We start from the raw sequence: 27,110 nt of genomic DNA on the forward strand, positions 1-27,110 counted from the left end.
AAAGGTTTTGGACCCCTCCCCTGAGCCAAACAATATGCTATGCCTTAGAGGACCTTTACAGACCGTTCCTTCCTCTGGCTGTCTCATAAATAAACATGCAAGTGGCCGAGGATATGTAAAACTTTGTGAATCAAATTGTTTAAGAAAGTCATGGAGCTTTCTGTGCAGATTTATGTGCAGCTCGCACCATCAATTGGAAGCTTTAAACACTACTGTCATCAATTTATGGTATTTTGAAATTAATTTCACAGCTAAATCATTCCTAGCGGATTTAACATTTACTCTCACATAATAGTCAATTCATAATGCAAGTAACTACATTGCTGTCATGCGTTGTGTAGTATGGAAGCACAGGAAAGGAATAAATACAGTCCTAAATTCACTTATAATGATTGAGCAGACATTCAATGACAATTTAGGTACAGCATAAGAACATATTTTTTTGTGCTTGTAGTGCATGAATAGATCTTTTTCCCACTTCCATTGATTTCTCAGCAAACCATGTCATGTTATTATCATGCATTCATGTTGGATACAACTTTAATGTAATGTCCACCGATCTTAGATGCTGTGTGAAAGTCTAAACATGAAACAACTAGAGACATATAAATGCCTCACGTCGTTATGAATTTATCTATTTACATGCACAATGTTTCAAGAAAAATATGTTTACACATCTCAGTGCAACAGTTATTATTGTGCCTACTTGATTTTATCTCAAAAGTAGGTCAATATGTTATAAGATATCCCAGGTGTATATAAAGAACAAACAGTTTTGATGCTGTCAAGGGAAACCCAGAGGCTACAGAAAATGCAGAGGCCATACATTGACAAGTTTGCTTGAAGCAAACTAGATGTTCCAAGAAATATTTGTATGTTCTGTGAACGCTAAACTGTTTATCTTGGATTATTATTTTTAACCCAATCCTCATTTCAGCTCCGTTTTAATGCTGAAATACTCCATGGGGTACCTAGATGTTCACCATAGGTTGTTTTTTGAGCCACTGCTGCAAAATCTTATTTGCAAAATTTAAAAAATACAAAAATAAACAAAATAATAAGCCTATTTCATGACCATTCAGGAACATTATGGTTTCCTGAAAAAGCTCTTAAAAAAATACTTTTTCTTATAAAAGTTTATAAGACAAATTCATTAAACTGCAATCCAATGAAAGTAGTACATAATATTAAAAGGAAACAATAGTCGTATTAATGTGTTCAGATGCATTGCATCATTTGAATTTGGGAGGAAATCGTAATTTCATGCACTAATACTGCGGATATATTACTATCGGATATTTCCTACTTCCCACTTCTGAAGTCGTGATTATGAGCTTGTCACATTCAAGGGCTTTGTTGTCGGAAAGAACAGGAATCATGGAGGATACCGGGTTTATTTTATATTTACGGTCCCATTCATTGACAACCATATAAACATTTACTGCGCTATGTAGATAGTCAGCTTGCTGGCGATTCTGGAAATGTGGTCAACTACTATCGCTGTGTATAAAGCATACAATACACTTTATTATTCATAAATGTAAATATGCACTACAGTAACGATAATACAAGGTGATGTAGCTGTTGTGGAAAAACTAATAAAAAACAGCAGTCACAGCAGCAATCTATAAGGTAGTTCTCCCCTCGGCCATGTTTAAAGTTTATGGCCCGCCCAACTCAGGAACTTGGGTATCAAAATAATCCCTGAGCTTCCCAGTGGTAATACGACTTTAATTTTTATTTAATTTTAAGTAGGAAACTCGTACAATAATTCTGATAGCACGTGAAGGCAGCATAATTTCAAATAAGAGCGAAATTCCATCAAAAGTATGTCTGTGAAACAAAACAAAAAAGACCAAACCTTGGATGAATGGAGGATGGAGGATCACAGGACTTTGTGTAGTCCTTTTCCAAGAAGGATTTCAGCCACTAAACAAATGTCAGGTTTATACGCTATGGCTAAACATCAGTTTCCCTATGGAGAAAATGAACAGAATTTATCCTGTTTCCCTTTACTGGCTTTGAATTTAAAATGTTTTCCCTTCAGAACAGACATTATCATCCACCTTATACGAGTCCCCATTTTAATTAGTAGTGATGTAAACAATGAAAAATGTTTGAAAATGAAAGATGATATTAAACAGGCGGTATGGGCGTCTGGGGTCAGGGTTCAGATATGATTCTGGTTCAATACTTGACACATACTGATTGATAAAAGAGCAATAATGCAGCTATTGTTTCCTTTTCTTCCTTCAAGGCTGTGAGATTCGCCGAGAAGTGTAGCCAAGGCGTCTGGGGAAGGCGCCCAATGGACAGTTAAAAGTTTAATTAAAAGCCAAATGGATTGTCAACAAACAGACATTCAGCATTCATTAGCTTTTGTCTGGCCCTCATCAAGCGGATGATTGAGGCAAGTCTAGGGCTAAAGAACGGCTGTAACCGCTCTCGCTGGCACGACTCCACTCAAAACAGCAGAGTCATTTTTACTAACGACTGGGACATAGAATTAGAAATCATTTAGAGTATGCATTAGGAAGGCTTAGAACGGCATGCATTTAAAGTTAATGACCCACACTCTCTGCGTTTCGACTCTGTAAAGAGCTAAAACTTTTGCTTTAAAATGTAGGTCTAGAGTAAATTAACTAGATTGTCTAAAGAGTGCTACTCACCCGTGCAAAACTTACTGCCAAAATGCACAATGTAGTACTTTAATGCAAAATAATTAAATAGAAAAATTGTAAATGTGTGAAATCGCAGTCCCAAAAATGTGTGAAGTCCCAAAAATGCTTAATTTCCTTTATTTATTGTGTGTTGATATATGACTTGACTTGACTCAACACAAGTACATGAACACTTTCAAACACTGCTATAATGCAGCCTTCTTCCACCTCAGAAGCATTGCTAAGCTCCAGAACATGCTATCGGTTTCTGAGGCAGAAAAGTTAGTTCATGCATTCATGACCTCTAGACTAGATTACTGTAATGCATTACTATCTGGTTGTCCTGCATCCTCAATAAACAAGCTATTAGTCCAAAATACAGCTGCCTCTTATGAAGACTTCAGATGACCAACACCTGTGAAGAGACAACGCCAGCTCCTGCAAGGACTTCAGATGACGCGAACTCTCAATCAACATGCACCAATGATATGTTTTCTAGATATCCTAATCATTTGTTCACAACATGTATTCATTACTTCGATAAGCTCATTGTTTTCTGCTTTTAATACATTGCTAGCTGAATGAGTGATTTGTATATAGGGCTGGGCGATAAAACGCTAACGATAATTATCGCGATATAATTTTTCTCGATAAAACGATATCAAGAGCTCGATAAATGTTCGATAATGTTTTTGCGCCATAATGTTTTTGCGCCAAAAGCGGAACGAATCTCATTTGAACCGCGCGCCACACGGACCGTTTATCCGCTCGGCTCAAAGTCCAAACGGCAGCGCAGCGCGAGTTCACTAGAGCAGACGCCTTTACTCTGATCGGCCTCGGTCAAGAGATCCAGTGAGAAGCGCTTGTATTTAGCGAGGAACACACGTCTCAGTGATTTAAACCAGTTTAAAGGCAGATGAAACAGCGCTGACGAACAGGAGAAGCACAGTGCGCAACGATACAGTCAGAAGCTTCTCCGTCTACACATTCCCATCATTTACCACGGATTTAACGTTACTGTAACGTTAGCCTAGTAATATTAACTGCACAATGAAATGTGGGATATATATATATATATATATTGAATTGTAAAATATTATTTATGTAGACAATGTATTAAAGGACTAATGGAATATAATTACAGTTTTTAATAATGGATTTAGGCTACTGGTTTTCATAAATACCATAAAAACCATAAAGTTATATTTTATCTGGTTATCATGATCTAAATGCATGATGCTGGATGACCAATGGTTAATTTTAATAAAACTAAAGAATATGACATTTTACCAAATAAAAATAATGTTGTTACTTTTTTTTAACAGATGTTACTGTTTTTGTTAATGAACATAAATTGTATAAAGTAAATCTGAATCCTAACTCAAGCTAATACTACTGAAATAAAGATATTTATTTTGTTAAGGAAAAATGTCAAATGTTTGAATGTTCTACCTAGGATTTGTGAATGTTCACCTGTTTGGCAAGTGTTTGTCATGATATGTTCTGACAATAAAGAGTAGTTTAAAAACACAACGCTCTGGTTTCTACAGCTTTCACTTAGGAGTACAAATCTGTCTTTAAACTTGAAATAAATAAAGACTTTTATCGATAATTATCGATATCGACTGATATAAAAAAAAATATCGTGATATTTTTTTTGGGCCATATCGCCCAGCCCTATTTGTATATGTACATTTCTGAAATACATAACATAGATACAGTCACCTTTGATAGCAGATCACTCTAAATTGCAATGTAGACGCATGCATTTTCTGTAAAGCAGCTTTGAAACGATATTCTGAAAAGCGCTACACAAATAAACGTGAATTGGATTGAAGAATGTTATATTTTTTGCATCATTGCATTTGAGAATGTTTCAGACCGAAATCCATAACCTAAGTATGCTTTATGCATTGCTGCAAGAGACACTATAGCAAAGTGCATCCGGTTACAATAAGAAACAAAAAACGTTTCTTTACATTTAAGATATAAATCCAGGAGTTAGTCTCAACTCTTTCATTGTGTTCTACAAAAAGTGCACTAAACCTTTTAGTTGTCTTTGGCTAAATTCATTCAACTTCGAGACACCTCTCTTGTTCAATCTCCGAATAGATTGCAGACATTGTTGTAAAACCAGACACCATCTTAATGGAAGTTTGTGGTCACAAATGGCCAGTTCTTCCCCAATAACCTAAGGAGCACTTTCATTACAAAGGGATTACTCATTTATAGAGGAGCGTGTATTTCAGAAGTCCCAGATTTTTGGTTTTGTGTTCACAGACACAGCATATCCCATTTGGATCTCAGGCTAGCAGTACGAGCATGATATATATATATATATATATATATATATATATATATATATATATATATATATATATATATATATAGAGAGAGAGAGATAGTATAGAAGTCTTGTGTCTTCTCATAATGCTGATTACACCACTATTTCTCGGTACAAGATCACTCAAACAATATGAAGTGCCCTTCAGAATTATAGGCAAAATCCTTAGCAAAGTAGCTAAAATTACATAAAATAAAATGCATGACCAGAACAAAGGCAGGAGACAATGCTTGCAGTCAATTCACATTTTATTGACTTCAGACGAATAACAACAAATCAAAAATAAAGAAGACACTAAAGGTGACCCTCCTCACCAGAACTGACTCGAACAGACACAATAAATTATTTTATACTGAAAGGTTCAACCATTTCATTATAATAAGGAATTTAAATAATATGTGCACATAACACATATATAAACTCAACATTAACATACATAGCCTACATTAACATCAATTTAACAAGGAAAACAAATACACATAATAAACAGTGCATTTCTACATACTATCAACATAAACACAATGAAACAATAACCCCCTGCTCACACTGGGAAATGGACTATGCCTACACTACCCAGAATTCCTTGGGATGGCATACAATGAGGAACAGGAAGGCCACACCTCCTCTTAATCCCCCAACCCCAGAACCATGCAGCACACATGATCCCAGAAGGTAAGTTTAGAAAATCGGGATATAACTAATATAGTTGATGTAAATTCTAAATAAAGAAATCAAACTCTTGGTGTCTTTTGTCATCAGTCTAATGTGCACCTTAGACTAGAAAAAAGTTACTAAATTTAACCAAACAATGAGAAACAAAAAATTTTGCATAAAATATAAACCAAACAACACAGGGCACACACCGCAATTAAGGGTAACTTATGACATAGTCACAATTTAAAATAATCAAAAAGTCGGAAATTCTTGTCACACATGAACAATCTTCTAATGTTCGGGGTCCTGCCCTGACAGCCTGGTCTGTTGTGTCTGTGTTTCATGTTTCTGTGTTTGTCTGGTCGCTGAGCACATGGCTTTGTCTTGTTTGTGTTGGCCATATGCTCCTCTCCGCCTCCTTGTATCTCTGGATGGCTATAGCTGGGTCCTTCAGAAAACAGGCATGGCCAAGTCTACCCAAAAGCCTATCTTTCCTAAACGAAAACTCAGAACATTAGGTAAACATCCGGCACATGATTCTAAAGAAGCATGCACGCTTCTATGGAGATCGGCTATAACTGTTGGGGCTATAACTGTTAACTCTTTTTATGAAAAAGCTTAAATACCATGTATTTCCTTAGTAAATTCCTTGTGTTGGCTGTAAATAGTGTCTTCCATCTCTGATCTAAGAGGTTATAATCTTGTTAAATAAAACATATTACCATTTTATGCATAAAAGCCTTAAAGTGTATGAAAAAAAAAAATGTTGCTGTCTATTTTTTATTATTATTATTCTTTTTACTTTTGCAGTCTTGTTTTATTTAATTTAGTTGTTTCTTGAATTTTTGTATTTTTATTTCTAGAAATCTATTTCTAGCTTATGTTATGTTCTCTTATAGTTTTGCCAGTTATTATTTTGCTCTTGTTTCTATTTTTTGCTATCTCTTTTTGCTATGTCTTGCGTGTGGGTTCCTGTATCGTCCCTGTCGCTGACTCTCCTGACCTGACGGTCAACGCTGTTCTCCTGCACTTTCATCTCCTCATGCCAAGTCGATGGTTGCTTGCGCCACTGCTTTATCTCCACCGTTGCCTTGGCATCTGGAGCTGCCTCATCCCCGGCCAGCCGGTTCTCCTGCTGTGTGCCTTGCCCTATTGTGTGGACTCTGTTCACACCACACCTCACCTTCCTTGTCTTGTCTTGTCAAGTATTAGTAAAGATCAGCCCTTGCTCATTTTGCATCAGAGTCCTCCCTCTCACAGAACCCTGACAATAATATGTCAAAAAATTAAACATGAAAAAAATGTGCTCAGCTTTGTCAGAGATGCCAATATCAACTAACAAATTATGATTTTTATGACCTATGCCACTGTCAAAATACAAGTGTAAGTGCGGTTTGTGAATCACCATCGGATGGTTGGAGACCGTCAGACAAGATACAATGCAGAGCTTCTGGCACTAATGGTGGGTGCATAAAAACAGACAAGGTCACACAGAACCTGTGAAGTAGGAGGGTGGATGTGAGATGTTGTGGGGGTGTTTTTCTTCTAAAGGCCTTTTTGGACACATGACATCTTTATGACATAACAGGGTTTTATTTTAAAAATGCTGTCGTCTTCTGTGAGAAGGCTGTGATGGTGTCATGGTTTGACCAATCCGGAAACAATAATCTAGAGCACACATCCAAAACCATCAAGTGCAGTGGCCGTTTCTGTGCCCTGACCCCCCAGCAGACCCGAGGAGAGCACACGGGAAGAGACGCACACAGGCGATGGAGGATCTGCAGAGATTCGGGAATGGTTCAAAATCTTTATATGTTCTCCTGAGTCATACGCCATTATACAACAATACTCGGTCCAGTTGTCTTAGCAAAGGTATAGGGGCCTAAAAATTAGTTTTATTTATTATATAATTTTTAAATAAGTTTCCTGGGTTCCATTTTACTCTAAGAAATTAAAGTTAGGAAATCAAAAAGCATGTCTAATTAAATGAAATCATTAAACTACAATTTAACATCAATTTATTCAAAGTTTATTAAAAAAACATATTTAGGGCCCTGTTTAAAAAAACTAAAAAAACATTTCCTCCCCACTTTAAACTTTTTTCTAGATTTTGTTTAAATGGTTTGACATATTTGTAATAACCAAAAAGCATGTCTAATCAATTTAATTCATAAAACGAACACACTTATAATTTATGAAAAGTTTTAATGTGGCTCCATAAAAAGTTTTTCCCCCCAGAGTTCTGTGTTGTCTGTTTTAATTTTTCATTATTTATGGTTTAATACAAACTTAATAGCACAAATGGTTGTGATAAAATTAATGCATAAAACATGAATTTATTAATCTTTTAAAATGTATTCAAATGAAAATACCTTTTATTTGGAGCTTTACTGAAAAAAAAAAAAAGAAGTGTGATATACCTTACAATTTGAATTATTATTATATAAAGTACTGCACGAATAGTAATAGGTTTCTGTTACAATTTTCTTGAAGTTAAACTGAACTTTTATTTTGACAGGTTGTCATGAAGGCCTTTGAGTTCCTCTAGGTTTATTATATTTTATTACAGTTTATATTAAATTAAATGGTGGAATGCTTGTGAAGGCAGACGCTGAGAACACCACAAGCATCACATTTTATTGAGTGTGTAAAAAAAAAAAAAAAAAACTGTGCCGCTCATTCACTCAGAGACATGCAGAACATGCAGACTTCATATTTGCACTTTAATATCCACAGTCACCAGTCCATATCGTGATTTAATTTTAGTTCAGCCCTTTTTATTCATTCAACATTTGCCATAACATTTTATACTGTAAAATACATCTTTATGACTGGATGCTGTGATCCAATCCGTGTTTTCTGCACTGTGGAAATCACAGTTCCCTACAAAGAGCAGATGATAGGATGGAGATAATTCTTCCTGGTTTCTCCCAGGGAGGAGCTGAAATTCTGAAGGGCTTGTGGAGATGCAGTAGACATTGAAGTTGAATTGTGCCGACACATCTGATTGTGCATATAAATATATGCATTTAACTTTTAGCAAGGTCACAACCAAAATATTCAAGAGATGCTTATGGGTAGATTTCCAAAGATAACCATGAGGTGCATTAACACATGACAGTACATTTTCAACCCTTCACCTCTCATCAATCGGAATATGCCTCATCCGACCCCTAATGACAGCGAGGACAGCGGGCACGGACTTTGCTCGCCCGACCTCCATTAAATCAAGCCCGGACAACATTGTGCTGGACTACAGCCTTGTAAAGAGCTCAACGGCCGCTCTTGAACCTACAGACGGCAGCGTGTGTGGCGGTGTGGCCTGGAGAAACAGGTGGTCTTTAATGCATAAATCTCCGGCCAGGCATGTGTCCGCGGCTCAGCAATCAATCACACAAGATATGGTTCCCCGATGCTATCAGCCAAAAAATGAGGAGAGCACAGTGGTTTCTTACTTATTTATTTTTATCACCAACAGCAGTCATCCTCAACACTTCTACAGCAAAATAAACGCCAGACTATAACGATGCATTTAAAAATGAATAATTCGAAGAAAAAAAAAAAAAAAATTATCTTATCTTGTTTTACAGTACATGCTACTGAAAATATATTTGTGCAACAATGCAGAAAAATCATGACTTGGTTATGCTGCGAGTGTTTTATGCAGACACAATCCGTCTGGGGAAAAAACGGAGGATCACTCTGCCTTTTTACAGCCTAAAGACCCTGGCAGGTCACGATAAATGACTATTTTGATGCTCCAGGGAGTCCTTTAAGTTGAAAAATGAAATTCAAACAGCTTCTTTTAATGGCCTCGAGACTATGAGATATTGTATATTGGATCAGACATGGTGAGCATACATATGAGACGCTGAATCAGTGTGCTTCATTTGAGAGTGCACTGTAAAAATACATTTAAGGATTACTAATGCCTTAAACACTGTTAAATACGGCTACATAAATACCGTGATTCACATTGATCTTTTTTTTTTTTTAAATGTCACAAGACTTTAAAGCAAAACACATCAGGTGAAACGGAAAGAAGAATGTGTCCAGTTCACATGTCAAGAATGTGAACCAGATGCCGAAATCAAAAATAATTTTATAATCATGACTATTATCTATTTCCTCGCCATTGACGGAATTTTCCAGAAATCCATGTTTTCACTGTTATACTGTAGGGGGCGCTATTACACCTCTGAAGGAGTACAGAATCTCCAGATCCAAAACAAGGGAAGAAGAAGCAGAAATAAGCCATAGAAGCATTGCTTATGCACATGTAAAATAACACGATTATCAAATATTAAACAGCATATAAATAAAAACTGCCAAACGTTACAGAACGAAATGTTGAACCCAGGAAGAAGTGGCTTTGGGACTGAGAGGCTTTGGGGTTGTTGATGGATGCGATCTACTCAATCTATGTTTTTATTTATTTCATCTTTTTAAGAAAACTTACCCACATTCAAGTGTTCAAAACAGAATGCATGAAGCAAGAATAAGCCACATTTATAGCAGAGGCTGTGTTCTTTCTTTTGATATATGTTATGTTCAGATATTCATACAACAAAATATTGTGGATACCATGCAAATTTTGTGAAAATTGTCAAAAATGGCTTTAAAAAAACCGCTGGAAGGGAAATGATTAAAAGACCCCTAATTTGCATTACTGAAATGCAATGTTATGAAATGTACACACAAATCTAACATTCATTCCTCCAATAAATGCACACAAATTATCAAATAAAAATGAATAAACACAAATGCACAAATAAATGCATGGATAAAATAACACAAATGCACAAATAAATGCATGGATAAAGGAACACAGATGCACAAATAAACGGGCGGATAACAGCACATTTGGTTTAATAGCACAGACATTTGAAGGAAGCTCTATCGCCCCCTTCAGCAGGCACTGAACATGACACACACATTGTGCTTGTAAAACAGAAGTGTGCCTGTCATTCATCGGCCAAGCGTTCATGTGTTTGAGTGCTTGCGTAGAGTAGATTTCAGGCCTTACAAAACTTGTATAATTTAGATAAAATAACATTATAGCACAGACTCATACGGTGTCACTTTGAGACAATGAGCCATTACTATGTAAGTCACTGATGCAAAAACATACTGTAATAGCTAAAGCGACTTCTTAACAGTCCGTGCTTTACCTTAGTAATTCAATTTCGGAAGCAGCTGATGGATGGACGAATAAAATGTTATTTTGTTTGCCAAGGCTTGAGGGAAAGTGTGAGAGAAGTGATTTACAGTGTACTTGGTTTTAGAGACTTGCTTTCATACTCACTTCTTTTCAAACACTACAAACACAGTTATTATTTCAACTGTTGCCAGCAGAAAACAGGCAGCATTCATTCTAAACCGCTGCACTTACATGTGGTCAATATGTTGGAGATCAAGTGGTTATCGCTTTATAATGCATTGCCGTGCAATATACGTTCATGTGGCGTACGCTTAACAATAGAATTCTGCATACAAGAATGTGGAAAACATCCTCCTCCACTAATATGAGAACTCATAGCTCAGAGAGAAAAATAAGAAAAAAACATGTCCGTTTCAATTCTTATGTTTTCCCAAGAGGAAAATTGCCCAGCCTGGATTCTGAAATCTGAATATGTTTGCAATAAGACAGCCATACAGTGCCCAGAAATTAATAGATGTGAAGAGAAACAAATTCTGCAGGACCAAAAGAAAAAGCAGCCTGGCTTTCCTCTTGTGCTAGAGAATAGCATGGACCCCATAAAACCTCAGAGAAATAACGCTGACAGGGGAAACACACACACACACACACACACACACACACACACACACACACACACACACACACACACACACACACACACACACACACACAACATCACAGATTTGGAAGTACACATGAGAGGCTCTGGACACTCAATTATCTTTGAAAAGAGGGTCTTTCAGAAGAAAATACTGCAAACCTCCAGTTCTAAGTGAAACTCAGGCAGAGGCCAGTGAAATTAAACTGTTTCTTTGCCTTTCGCCTGCTAAATTAAGTTCATAAAAGGAAACCATCTTATAAAAGCTGGCGGCAGGAGTGAGATGAGTGGCTGGATTTGTTTGAGAGCACATGTAACTGTTGTGGTATGTCCCTGACAGACACATTTTTTGCAACATTGTTATCCACAGACCACCTGCAGACCAACCAAACAAGACTATGCACTGCCCAGAATTATATTTAAAGGTTGACCTAAAATTTAATTTCTATCATTCAAAATAACAATTCATGTTGTTCTAAAACTGCTTATTTAGACGAACGGCTTATTTTGCTATGCCTTTTATTACCACATCTGACTCTAAAAAAACTCAGTAGAACGCACCAGTAGATCATATGACATAACAATCATATATGATTTGTGTTTAAATGAAACACAGAATAGGCTTCAACGACACAGTATGCAGATCTTAATTTTTATTTATTTATGTGATAACATTCGAAAGCTTCAGGCTACACACATATAATGTGTAAATGTAATACAGTTCCTCACTACAATGCTATTATATGACTTTCGAAGACTTTGAATGGTCTTTTATTTTTTTATCATACTATCATATTTTTTTTTTAGCCTGACAGCAAAAATAAGCAGTTATTTAAAAGAGAGAGAAAAAAAATCAGCAGGGATGCATTAAATTGATCAAAATTTGCAACAAAAACATAATATTACAAAATATGTATTTTTCAAAAAAAAATACACGCAGTTCTTTTGAATTTTCTGTTCATCAAATAATCAATATTTTAATATTAATATGATTTTTTTCTTGAGCCGCAAATCAGCATAATAGTATGATTTCTGAAGGATCATGTGACACTGAAGACACTGAAGTAATGATGCTGAAAATGAAGCTTTGTTCACTGGAATAAATTACATTATAACATATTTTACGATAAAAAAAAAAATATTATTATACATTAAAATGTTTTTGTTATTGCAGTATTTTAGATTAAATAAATGCAGCCTTGATGAGCACAAGACTTTCACCAAAAACATAAAACAATAAAAATAATAATCTTACCGACCCCAAACTTTTGAACATAAGCATACACTGCATGGAAAATACATTTAAATAAATAAATTATATGGAAGACAGAAAATGATATGGGTTTCCAACTAAATGAGGCTGAGTAAATGGCAGAAACCAGTGGAATCATTTGAAATGAGTGACATTTTGATGGTACGGGATAAAAGTGACGCTTCCTTGTGAGAGCGTGTTGAATCCCAAGAAACGGCCTCATCCAGTCAATCCAAATAATTGGGCATTGCTTTGTTTGGCTTCCGCAAATAACTACAGCATTATGAGAGAGCACAACTCTGGGTAAATTGCCAGTGACCCAGGTCTGGCTAGACAGAACGAGGGGGAAGTACAGATATAGAGGGAATGGAAGAAGATTGGATGAAGTCAGCCTCATTCACTGTACAGCTAAAGCAGTGGGATAACAGTAGCTCTAATTTCCACGAGAGCCATAATGGATGGAACGGAAATAATGCATGTCGGCAGTTGTGAGCGAGCGCTGGCGTGAATATTCCAGTACTTCCTGTGTTTGATGAAAGCATTAACAAGAACAGCCTGGAGAATGACGAGTCAATGCACATTTACAGCATGTGTCAGTCAACTGTGTTTGTCATCATGAAAGACAGAGCATGTTTCAGCTCCAAATCTATTCTTTATTTAACATAACATTTAATTATATAATTATAATGAAGCTGTTCAGCCATGAAAATTTGTAGGCCACGCCAGAAGGCTAATTCACTATGGATTCCCTAGTCAATTCCATATGGGTTTTTAGAAGTGGAAATAAAGTCTGTTTAATGTTACTTGAAGAGACTTTTTTTTTTAAACGTGAAATGTTAAATACATAAGTTACACACAATTAACTGAAGACAAACATGCATTTAAAACTTTTGCCAACGGATGTTGTAGAACAAAAAAATGTAAACTCTTTTTCTTTATGCAGAAATGGAAAACCGCTACACCTAAAAAATAATGGTTCTTTATTGGCATCTATGAAGATCTGAGAACATACATTAATCATTTTCAATTCCACAATGTTGTGATGTTATTTCCATCAAGATGTGCATCAATTTTTGGTCAAGATCTTGTGTTGTCCAGCACTCTGTAAAGTCTCCCTCAACACATCCCAAAGACTTTCAATGAATTTAAGGTCTGAACTCAGGAGCCACTTCATGTGTGAAAATGATTCTTAATGCTTCCTCCCAACCATTCATTCACAATTTGAGCCTGATGAATCTTGGCATTGTCATTCTGGAATATGGCCATGATGTGTCTTCCTACATGGTTGTTTAAGAAATGAAAAACTACACTCAATCAATTAGGGCTAGAAGAACTGTTGGCAAACATGTAACATGCTAAAAAACATAATAATAACTGCAATAATGATCCAATCATAGACTCTTAAGCATTTGCCTTTTTAAATTGCCAGCATCATCTTCTTCTTTTTTGTCCGGGCAGTGTGTATAGAGTTTGAATGAATTTTAAGTTAATGTCAAATTCAATACTGTCAAATCCTCAATGACCAATCTTTACTTCACATTTCCATAGTTTACTTTGCAATTTTATATAAACTATCCTCAATGACCAATCTGTACTTCACATTTCCATACTGTAGTTTACTTTGCAATTTTATATAAGTACTCAATTAAAACGCAAGCATATTCATTTAAGATTCTGCAGAACAAGAAACCCCAATAAGTGTCTTATTTTTCACTAGCATCACATGTTTAATGATAGATATCCATTATATTTGTCATTCCAGTAAACTAGGAGACATGAAAGCATTCTCACACTGATATCAAAGCCATATTCAGTTCATGATTGCTAATGAGAAACCAGGTTATTCTGAGGTCGTTTTGTTCTGCTGTATAAACCAGGGGAGCCATTACAGCGAGCGAGTAAATAAAGGAGTGCTCTGACATCATTCATTCACGGAGGACAGACTGAGGACACCAGCAGTTAGATCACACCTAAACAACTATAAATCACACAGCACTACAATACACACACTCAGACTCACAGAGCACATACACATGAAAATCTGAATCCTAAGATTAGATTCCAATACACAGACACAACCTTCAGATAAAGCAAATTAGCAGCTTACTACCTAATCGTATATACTATGTATGTGTGGTACTATAGTTATTACTTTAAAGTGTGCATAATTGCAAGCAACCAACCCTAAACCACACCCTAATCCTACCCTATAGTAAGTACTAGTTAGTAGTAGTGGTAGAAGTAGTATATTTAATTATTATTACGCCGTACTTACATGCATAGTTATAACATGGATTAAAACAAAGTGTAACCATGGATGGATGGATGGATGGATGGATGGATGGATGGATGGATGGATGGATGGATGGATGGATGGATGGATGGATGGATGGATGGATGGATGGATGGATGGATGGATAGATAAATAGATAGATAGATAAATAGATAGATAGATAGATAGATAGATAGATAGATAGATAGATAGATAGATAGATAGATAGATAGATAGATAGATAGATAGATAGAATGGATGGATGGATGGATGGATGGATGGATGGATGGATGGATGGATGGATGGAGTGTTACAATAAAAAAAAGTAAAGAGCTAACGCATGCAGATCGTCATCCTCAGTTCACTTCACTGTCATGTATTGATCTACTGAGAGCGTTCTCGTTCACACTTGATCATAAGTCAGTGTTACTGCTGAAGCACAGTGTTCTCAGTGAGCTCTTGCCAAAGTCAAACAGTTTCCCCATAAACTCCGTTCCTTCACGTCAGCCTGAAAGCTCAAGACTCTAATCAAGGCTGTGACAGCTTGTGCATGTATTAAAGAGCTGATATCCTCTAGCTGTGTATTGCCATTTCCTCAGAAATGTTCCAGAGTGACCTTGTGTTTACATTTCATCTTTTAAAGTATCAATAATTAGCTTGAACAGGCTTGAGTCATCGTCAGCATTGCCATTATCTCTAATAAACTTCAACTAGAGCGGCAGTAACACTCATCATTGATAACCCTTGCCTCATAAGATGAGAAGGCATCTTCTCAGATGAACTCACAGAGTCAAATTAGTTGCGACATGTACCGCGTTTCATTCGGACTCTTGAGTTCAGCAGTAGATTTAATTGAAAGCGGCTGTGATTAACATTGGTCTTATGCTGCCTCCAAGTCTTGTCTGGATGAACATAATTACGAGAAGAGCACACAAGAACGGCACAATGTCATAAACTGGGGTGTGTCAATTCAAAACCCATGCCGGAAGCAAATTGATCTTGGTCAGAATTTAAATAATTGTCATTTTGCAGGCATTTTGTGAGCCATTTTGATGGCTGATTTAAAATTGAGTACTCTGAGGAGTTCTGAACCAGCCAAGCTAATAGAACGCTAACAGATTGTATACATTTTGTTGCATGTTTTTGTTGCGTCGTTTTAAATATTCTTTCTTTCTTTCTTTCTTTCTTTCTTTCTTTCTTTCTTTCTTTCTTTCTTTCTTTCTTTCTTTCTTTCTTTCTCTCTTTCTCTCTCTCTCTTTCTTTCTTTCTTTCTCTCTCTCTCTCTCTCTCTCTCTCTCTCTCTCTCTTTCTTTCTTTCTTTCTTTCTTTCTTTCTTTCTTTCTTTTAGCACTTCAACTAAACAAAAATGTGAAATGTTGCCTGACTTGCTGAAATAAAATAAAGGCACATTCTTGATATTTTCATTTTAAGTTGATATGCATTTCAAAGCATGGAATTTAGTTAATTAATTAGTTAGTTAAGGATAATAACCTTACTTTTTCCATTACTACTAACCTCCTTATTTAGCCAGGGTAAGAGCCCACAGGTTCTTGTGATGAAACTACATTTCCCATCACTCTCTCTGAAAGGCTAGTGGTCCTTTTAGTAAATAATGGCTGCATTTAAAATCAAATACTATATACTATACTATATAGTAGCCGAAATACAGTATGTAACAAAATAAATATGCAGAAGTATATAAAGACTAGGGCTGTCAATCTTCCTCTATAATACTATTCGAATTTCATTCCTTATTTTATTTAATATTCGAATAATATTCAAATATTAAATGCTCAAATTCATCCTATTATTAATATTTGCGACATTAACATTGCTGTTGTGTCAGAGTTTCACAACTCTGTCAGTGATTGTTGCGCGGCTAGGAACCGTGTACCATTGGCTCAAGCTCGTGAATAAAATCTTTAAATCCAGACCCCTGCGTGATGTTGATCGGTCTCATATCTTTACAGATAAACCGTGTCAGTTTGTCTGTAATCGCCTTTTGGCAGACAGCTGGTAAGCCCCGTGATGAAGAGAGAGGCAGAAAAGAAGTCATTCTTGCCTGTTTTAGCAGCGGTTCCTTGGACAGATCGCCTAGCTTGTCAGGGTGTAGCGTTGTCAGATGTGCCCTAATGGTGCGTTCACACCGGACGCGAATAGCACGCCAGGCGCGAGTGATTTCAATGTTAAGTCAATGCAAAGACGCGTTACGCTCTTGACGCGCAAATGGACAGTGGTCAAGCGTATAACTAGACGCGGCAGGCTAGAATTTGACGCGCTATTCGCGTCCGGTGTGAACGCACAGTAAGGTTGCAAGTTGAGGAGTGATATTTCATTCAGATTTAGCATATTCTGCAAATTGCCACTTCTTTATTTGTGATTTTCCCATTTATGATTTGAAATCCAAACACCTTCCACACATCGCTTCTCAAATTGTCAGGAGTGGTGATCTCCGTTTCCGTGGAGACAGTCCTCGCCGCCATTATTGACAGTATGGTTATGACGATGCAGCGTGGATAACGCGCACAATTGTGTTACGATTAAAAAATGTATTGTTTACCAGACGAAACAAAAGCATTTCATTTTCACATGTGTGTGTAAGCCAAGTTGGGGAGAAAGGCAAGATTGCATATTATATATATATATTAAAAAAGCAATATTCGAATAGTAACTTCAGCATTCGAATAGTATTGATTTTTTAAATATTCGAATTATATTCGAATTTCGGAATTCAATCCAACAGCCCTAATAAAGACCAGTTACATGTAATGTACAAATTCTACTCTTCGTGTCAATGTCCCAGTGCTATAAAGCTCCTGGTATATTTTTTTACTGTGGCCCCTGGGAAGTGATTGGGGTTTAGGTGCCTTACTCAGTCATCATTTCCTGCCAGTATTGAGAATCAAACCCGCACCCTTCAGGTTACCAGTCTAACCATTAGCCCACGCCTGCCCAAGCTCATGGTTATATAACCATGCACATCCACATCACATGCGATTAATCACCTGTCAAATGAGTGCACGAAACCCTTCAATATTTACAGGGCTTGAATATAAATGTTTTATGAATGAGGTGCCTCTGTTGCTGCTGAACGTTGAATTGCTTAAGTAAAACACATTAAGCCAGTCATTCATTATTCCCCTCAGAAACCACACGTCTTCCTCTAGCGTCCTTATCGTGTTTGTCCCAAACATGCTTTTTTGGGGGTGATTCTATTTCTAACGCCACAGGGATCCAATGCAGTCCCACCCTAGCCATTTAGTAATGCTCTTACATCGTCCTCAAACAGAACCGATAACTCATCTCTCTGCGGCGTTCAAGGACAGATCGCTGTGGTGATTAATAGCAAAGCGCAATGAATATTCATTCAATTGCGCTATCAGACGTCAGGGCATAGCGGCGCAGAACAGCCAAAACATACAAGTAAATGTTAGTTCCTAGGATGATTGAGGTGAGGAACAATCCGCTGGTCATGATTGATGTACGTGTAATTAGTGATTATGTAATATGCTAATAGTTCAGGCATATTATATGAATTAGAATTAGAATTCTGTTTTCTTCAAGGTAAAGCTGTGCTTGCACATCAAATGCAAATACAAATAGGAGCAAAAGTTCATATTTGTAATGAGGATTCAACCTCTCATCCATACAATGTGTTTTATCAGATCATGTTTGATTATTCCTTTTAACTCTTCATTCCTTTGAACTATTTTACCTGTTCATTTAGGAAGCTATGTCGCTCAAATTTCCTCACGTCTTCTGTTTAACGCGGGTCTCATGATCACAAGCTCATCAGTTGTGGTCACCAAACAGAGGTAATTGCTATACCTGAGATCCGTCACATTCACGTTTACAATCAAAGACACTGGTATCGCCCCTATGGAATTGCATACACTTGAAATTAAAGTAACGTTTACTTCAGGTAGAGGTATGTCCACTACTATAGATATAATTTGACCAACATTACTCTTTGTATAATAACTTTGGATTGGCCATGCCGTGGTTTCCCACGTACACTTATCTAAAGTAACATTACATTAAAACAAAGGTAAGACACACCTTGATTTAGGTTGGTCAATCAGCATTTTTGCTATTCTAAACGGAAATTCACTTCTTGTCTTTGTGAACCACGTACACTTGAATTAGTGCCAAATATTAGTCGTAACTATTCTGATGCAGACTTCCGGTAACATACGAATTAATTTAATCTACTTGGGAAAACAATTTCAGAGTCAGTCGGAATAAAATCAAATGTAACAATGTATTATGTCAGGGTAAATGTATCATGCCAACTTGATAATCAGTTCAAAGATAATAAATACAAAACACCAAATGCTCTGAAATAAAGAGAGAAGATGCAAACCTGACATTATAAAATGCATGATGCGGAGTGTCTTGCTTACACTCCGCATCACGAGTTACAAATCGCGCTGAGCCTCTTCAGCATCTCCCGAAATACTCAGACCAAGGCAGAAACCTCTTTTCAAATGTAAACATGAATCCACAATGGGAATTTGCATTAAACACCGTCCCAGACTCACTGGGGACAGAAGTTGATGTACATGGGGGCAAACCCACAGCAGTTAACAAGACATCTTCTCATTCAAACTACCACACCATATTGGTCTACTTCTGTTGGAATGAGACCTTTGTACCAGCCACACTGAGACATTTCAAATGATACCAAACATGTATATTACTGTATGATAATTGTTCATAATAAAACGTATAGAATTTTGGGTGAATTCAGATAGGGATGGGTGAAGGGAACGATGTGTAAATTGAGAGGTGATCAACTCAAGTGTGATCGTGTCTCGAATGGGGATGGTAATATAGCAAGAGAGTTCAAATGTTAATTTCCTTTGTTTTCTCAGAGAGTAGCCCTGTCTTCCAGTTTCTCCAGTCTTACACACGCATAACTTTCCACTCATCCATGCTTTAATAGGATTGCAGTCCAGGCTAATTTGCAGTGTTTCATACAGTTGGCCCTTTATGTTGAACTGTGGTCAGAGTTTGCTGTCATTCAGAAGAAATAAGGAGGAGATGCACAGTACTGTGAAAACAAATCAGGAAAATGTTCATTTTAAATGAACTAGTCAGTGGAACTCAGTGGCAACTTTGAAGCAGCTTGGGGCTTTTGGACAATAATCATCACTTAGAATTGATCATTTGCACCGCATGCAGTTGACATGCACCACAGGCAACCTAGAAATGAAAAGTCTCTCATTGTCTTACCTAAATCTGTATGTGAAAAGCCATTAACCAGAGGCTTGGAAAACTGCCTGTCAATACGCTGGCCTGCTGGGCTGTCTAGATATTGATATGTTGCTTGACGTTCAGATAGCTTTCACTTGTTTCACTTAATGCCAGTTTGCTAATCCGCAATTGTACACAGTCTCCTGCAAATAAATAAACTCGAATAGGACAAGACCAAAGCTGATTTGCCAAGAAAGCATGTAATTTGACTTTCCATGCGAATACGTTGTCATCCAGTAACATCTTCATGATTCCAGAGACATGGAACAACAAAAATCCCATCATTTAGCTTACAATTAGTTTTTAAAATAATAACATTTTAACTTTATATTTAATCAAAGATGATCTCAATAATGTTCTTAAGTCAAATGTACAATTTCACTTTCCATTTTACATCAAAATGATGACATGACTCACTACCCCTAAAATCACCTATATTGAAGAGTGTTACAGTTTCAGAATAAAACATAAAAAGTAATGGTGGGATCAAGTTTAATATAATGAGATATAATTACAAGATACAATAATATATATATATATATAGTATATATTGTGAGAAATAAAGTGGCAATTGCAAAAAAAAAGTCATTACCTTTCCAATTGAATTTCCAATAGATAGACAGTTAGACGGATGTACGGATGGATTAACACAGTCTCACCCCAAAACGTCACATACTGACGGGTCTTGACCATACGGCAACATACGACGAAAAGGGTACCCTTTAACGTCCATGTGTGACGATTCGGGTATGGTTGGGTTTAGGTATGCGTTAGGGTACCGCTAGGAGGCGCTGCTGGTGCGCTTATGTCTGCGTCTCATATTGACGTTATAGGGGTACCCTTTTCGTCGTATGTTGACGTATGGTCAAGACCCGTCAGTATATGACGTTTTGGGGTGAGACCGGGCTGGATGGATGGATGGATGGATGGATGGATGGATGGATGGATGGATGGATGGATGGATGGATGGATGGATGGATGGATGGATGGATGGATGGATGGATGGATGGATGGATGGATGGATGGATGGATGGATGGATGGATGGGTGGGTGGATGGATGGATGGATGGATGGGTGGGTGGATGGATGGATTGACAATTGGACGGATGGGGCAGACAGAAAGATAGATAACATGCATGCATTTACATGTATCATTTTAAAATTAATATTAACACATCATATCTAATCATCATTTGTTGAAGGGTTTGAAACGTACTATCCAAAAGTAAAATTAACTATTTTCTAATACATAATATTTTTCTTGCATCTGTCCATGTGGTTTCAGTGTCGAATGAAAAGTGTGAATTTGCATGTATACATGTTATAACTGTATGTTATAACTGAAATATTCTGGAGCTGCAAGCAACAACATGCAACACAACATATTAAAGTCTATCTGTTCTGCTGTAGCTTAAATTAGAATATTGTGAAAATATTATTCTGATATAATAAATGGTCATGCATGTTTTTAGCATATTTTACTTTTAATTTGTTTTCCTTCCCGCGGGCTGGACTGAACTCCTCCACAGTCTGCATCTTTGAAATGCCTAGTTTGATGGCTAGTTTAAATGAACTAAAGTAAATAATTTAGTAAAGTAATATAACTGAAACGATGTGAACATACATTACTTGAACATTAAATAGTATGAATGCAAACAGAGAAATATTTATAATCACATGTCAGAATACCGGATTAGCAAACAGAACAGTCTTACTTAAACGTTAGAGCAAAACAATCAACATATATTCTGATGTGTAAATCATTAAGAAAAAAAAAGTGGCAGTTAAATTCCACATAACAAATACAAATATGCATATTTAAAAGAAGCATTGCTTATGCTCTCTTTCATAAAGTCTCATCACTGAGTAAACGCCAAACAAAAATGCCACATTACAAACACCAAAAAAATCAGACATTTTTGGAACAAAAGCTCAGTCAAGCAAGATTCAAACTCATGACATTTTGCACTTAAGGCAAGAGATATTCCCCAGAGCCACATCATCAGCTCATGAAGAGGACTGAAGACCCTGAAAACCTGGAATGGCTTCTGACTCACATACTGGCACAGCTCTGGGGAGTTACAAATGAGGTTTTAATACATTTAGGTAATGTTAACTTGTGCTCATATTTTTTTGTCACAACATAAAATGTCAACTTCATCACCCATATTGTCTAACATTTTTTGGGGGTAATTTCAGATCATTATACGTAGATCCCATTGGTAGCTGCAAGCAGCAGAAAATTCCTTCATATTAATACAGTACATTGTGCCCCATTTTTACAGATTTTTTTAGAGTGTATACGAAATACTGTAGTCAAAATTTGAAGTGGATCAAAACCTTTCATCAAAGTTATACATGAACTTTGATTCACTTTTTTGATCCACTTCAAATGTTGACTACCGTACTGTATATGTATTGTCAATACCATCAGTTTTCAAACCCTGTCATATTTCCCACAGTTGTTAGAGCTAAAAACGTTTAAAACCATCATGTATTGTACATTCATTAAATCAAAGTGAATGTTTGATTTGTCAATATTCCTTTAGAACAGTCTGAGGTCAGTGATGTTTTTGAAAGAAGTCTCTTCACCAAGGATACATTTATTTGATAAAGAAAAATACAGTAAAAACAGCTGTATTGTGAACAAATATTGCGATTTATAATAACTCTCGTATTTGAATATTTTAAAATGTAATGCTTTCATCTCATGCAAAACTGTATTTACAGTGTCACATGATCCTTCAGAAATCATTTGAATTATGCTGATTTGATGCTCAAAAAACTTTTATGACTATCAATGATGAAAACAGTTGCTTAATATGTTTTTTTTTAGGATTAGAATAGAAAGTTCGACTGGAGAGCATTTATTTGAAATAGGAATCTATTGTAACATTATAAATGTCTTTACTGATCCTTCTGATCAATTAAAGGCATTTTTGCTGAATAAAGATATAAATCTTTCTTAAAAAGAAAAAAATCGTACTGACCCCAAACAGTAAGCTTGCATCAATACAGTAACATAACCTTGCAGTTCTGTACCCCGTTTTGTGAAAGACATTCTCAATTATCATACAAATGTTTATTGGCTCTTACAAACTGCGCCGAACGTGTAGAAAATAAAGAAAAACGGACACCATTATGTTTTCCCAACAAATCTAAAGCGTTTCCCCCATGGGAACCAGCAGACTCTTCCAGACACGGACCCTCAAGGTTGTTCAGCAGACTTTTGTGATTAAGAGACATTGTTTGGTAACTCCTAGATTCCTGAGCAAGGCCTGCTTTAAATAGTCACCGTCTAATGGCAAATCAATAACAGCGGGAGGAATGATTAAGCATTTCTTCAGTGACTAATGACACTCCAAGTCCAGGTTCTTTGGAGCGTTAATGGTTCCAGTGTCGGGTTTTGCCAGAGAAATGAATCCAGCCAATTTGTCTGAAACAAAAGGCCAAATTTAACTGGAACATGGGCAACTATTACAGCTTGCAGAAGAGGGAGGGTTCGGGTGAAAGGAACAGTGATCAAACAGAATACAAAGGGCTTCATCTACACAGTAAAAAACGCAGTGTCAAATTAACACTTAAAGTGTTAATTTTAACACTACTCCGGATCATATATGGTCCCAATCTATCTAGAGTAAAAAGTACACCGTTTGTAGTGTTGAATTTACAGTGTTAATATAGCACCTTACAGTGTAGAAAAATTACACTTCGAGTGTAAAGTGTTACACTTAAATTGTTGTTTAAGTTTTACACTAGGGGTTTTTAACACCCCTGGTGTTGATTTAATTCCATTGGATTTACACTATTGGATTACACTATAAGTGTTATTTATAAAGTATTCTGTTCAGTGCAAAAACTATTTACACTATTATATAGTGTTAATGTACAAGATAAAATCAAGAGTCTTCAGACAGATGTATAAATCCAAAGTTTATTTAACAAATAGGCAAAGTGGCTCCTTTATAACATATGCCAGATGTGTAAAGGTCAAATTATCACATTCATGAGGAGTTGCAAGAAAAGAAAAAAGTCAATAAAAAACATAAAATCATGTTAATTTGCCTAGACATGAACAAATATGACAGGTAGATTTGAACAAGATTGCAGAAAACTACTTGTCGACAGTTGTGTAACATCCATGAATGCAGTTCCTCTTTGTCCCACAGCGACCAGGAAGTAGTATTTGAGTTTATTGCCATATCAGCATCACAGGCCGCGAGCAGGTATGCTGTGTGGTTTTTTCAATGCAGTCAAGGTGGTCTTGTATGCTGGTCCCTGTCAAAGACAAAAATAACACTCAGTCAGCTCTCCAATTGGCCGTCTTTATATTCGTTTTCCACAATACAATCAACACAAATGGCAATATTTTGAGGCAGACGATAGGCAGTGTGACAGAAATGTCCAAATTTACCTTTTTGGAGACGACAAGGTGTTGTTCAGCTTGATATGAGGATATCTTTCCAGGTCTCTTGCAGGAGACGAACTGATGCAAGATCGCTGCCCCATTCTAAATAACACGTGAAAACTTCAGCAAAATGCAATCATGCATGAACGCGTATAGATAATCTTATTCTGAACTATAGTCTAACCTGAATCATCAGTTTCATCATCTTTCACAGCAGATTCTGCAGAGTCAATCAGGTCCTTGAAGGTCTTGGGAGAAGCCTTTCCAGGAACTTAGCGGAGGTCTTCTGACCAAAAATCAAAACAAAAACAATCAAACAGTTACATAGCATAATGACAACCATATCTCTCTCAGGAACAATTCTGTTCAGATGATTGTGTAGTCACAGAGTAGCACCGTTCACACCTGGCATTAACATTCATCTTGCACAAGCGAACAACTCAAAATACAGGTGTAAACGCACCCAAGAAGCATTGAGATTCGATTGTTCTGATGAGGTCTAGGCCACATTTTTTTTATTAAAGGGATAGTTCACCCAAAAATTTTAATTCAGTAATTTACTGACCCTCATGTCGTTCCAAACCCGCAAGACTTTCTTTAGTCTTTGAAACACAAATGAAGATATTTTTGATGAAATCTGACAGCTTTCTTTGCCTCCATTGACAGCTACACAACTACCACTTTGACAGTTCAAAAAGTTAACAAAGAAATCTTAAAACTAATCCATGAACCAAGCAGTTTAGTCCGAATTTTCTTTTTCTTCTGTTTATGTTGGTTGATTCATGTTTATATGTGAATAAAAGTCTAAATTCAATCTATTCATCACAAAGCGATAAAGTCTCTTCAGAAAATTTGGACTAAACGGCTCAATTCATATGGGTTCGTTTTATGATCTCTTTTTGAAGCGTCAAAGTGGTAGTTGCGTGGAGTATTCTTGATATATTTATTTGAGTTTCGAAGATGAACAAAAGTCTTTTCGGGTTTGGAATGACATGAGGGTGAGAAATTACAACAATTTTACACTTGTGTGTCAACTAACCCTTTAACTTTTTGCAGTTTAATATCTTGAATTAACACAATGACATAGTGATTGATGTGTCATCATGAATTATGACAATCAAGATACATCAATCACCCAAGACACATGTACATTTCAGGTCTGAACAAAGGCATTGTGTGGTTGCCCAGTTAGGTTTAAATGTTTCATGTTGATTCGTCATGTATTAAAATGTGTACTGCACATAGAATAAAATAATGACACTCACGATTCTGGATTCATCTTCAGCTTTCTGTTGCTTTCGTCTTCATTTCTGTTGCTTGGTTTTTGTAGCAATCTCATGAGGAGAGCTTCCTTCACTTGACACTGGAGGGTTCTGGGCCAAATCTATTGAAAAAGGATTTGAAAAAAATATGTCAGTTGAGGCTAATATTTCCAAAATTCAGTAATGCAATACAATTTAAATTGGGGCTGTAAATAAGGTAAACATAATTGTGATTACCCTTAATTTCGATTATGCTGAGAGCTGTCTATAAAGCATGGGTGTAAAATTATTTATATTCAAAATATGCATTTAATCTGATTATTGAATACATTTATATAAGTTAAATGAGTAATAAGGCATCTTAAATTTAACTTGATTTTAATACGCATTTAGAATTTATTTTACCCATAATTTTTTTATGGTATTTATAATGTGAACAGAACATACAGATTCATATTAATAAAATGCAGACAGATAAATAGTTAGGACATAATTTATCCAAAAATAACATGCAGTATGAATTGATAAAGACTGATTTCAAGCTAAAGTACCTGTATGCTCTGCCAGTGCATTCGCAAATGTTACCTGTAAACTGAATTGGAAGACAGATGGATTTACAGATTAGCTTTAATGCACTTTCACAATGTAAAAAATAAAAAACTTGATGGTAAGTTACGTTTGTGTCTTGACGCAGATATGACGACATGATATTCAGTGCTAAGAAACAAACATACAGATATGTAATTCTCACTTAAACATAGGGCGAATAAAACGTTTTTAAACGCTCCCCCACCTCAGTCTACAAAAAAGTGCTTTTGTTGTTTGCACTGCGCGCTAATTTACAAGATACTTAATCGAGCTGTAAATAATGCGCATGCGTCACAAAAACGGAATTGTTAACGCGTTCATGTATAACACAGCCACTTTTATACAAACAAAACGAATATAAACTTACCATTTGAAGAATTATCTCATCTGCGCAGAAAAAAAGAAGCCCAAATGCTGCTGCTGTTTCAGACCTCCTCATCAACTTTAGTGCCAGGCTTGTCGTAAGACCGGTTGAGGCCTCGGCGCGACTGGAGGCGGGAAGGCTTTCATGAAGGCTGTCAACAAACCAAAATGAAATGAGCTAAAAATATATTTGTAATACAAAAATAATTTATAATACAAATGTATTTTAAACGTTAAATCACCTTCATCCAGG

At 36.3% G+C, this 27,110-nt stretch overlaps 2 long non-coding RNA genes across 2 annotated transcripts in view; both read right to left on the bottom strand.

Annotated features, from left to right (window-relative positions):
• The window catches only part of LOC307000879, a 134,221-nt gene that overhangs the window by 9,874 nt on the left and 97,237 nt on the right, over window positions 1-27,110 (bottom strand). The gene's annotated exons all lie outside the window — the stretch shown is intronic.
• On the bottom strand, window positions 23,788-26,312 carry LOC307001170. Its single transcript, XR_013798184.1, has 4 exons — window positions 25,910-26,312; window positions 24,829-24,930; window positions 24,651-24,746; window positions 23,788-24,514 (listed from the first exon to the last, which is right to left on the bottom strand). It is a non-coding gene; the product is annotated as an uncharacterized lncRNA (long non-coding RNA).

This window comes from Phoxinus phoxinus (assembly GCF_949152265.1).
Source record: "Phoxinus phoxinus genome assembly, chromosome: 6".
Classification (NCBI taxonomy): Eukaryota; Metazoa; Chordata; class Actinopteri; order Cypriniformes; family Leuciscidae; genus Phoxinus; species Phoxinus phoxinus.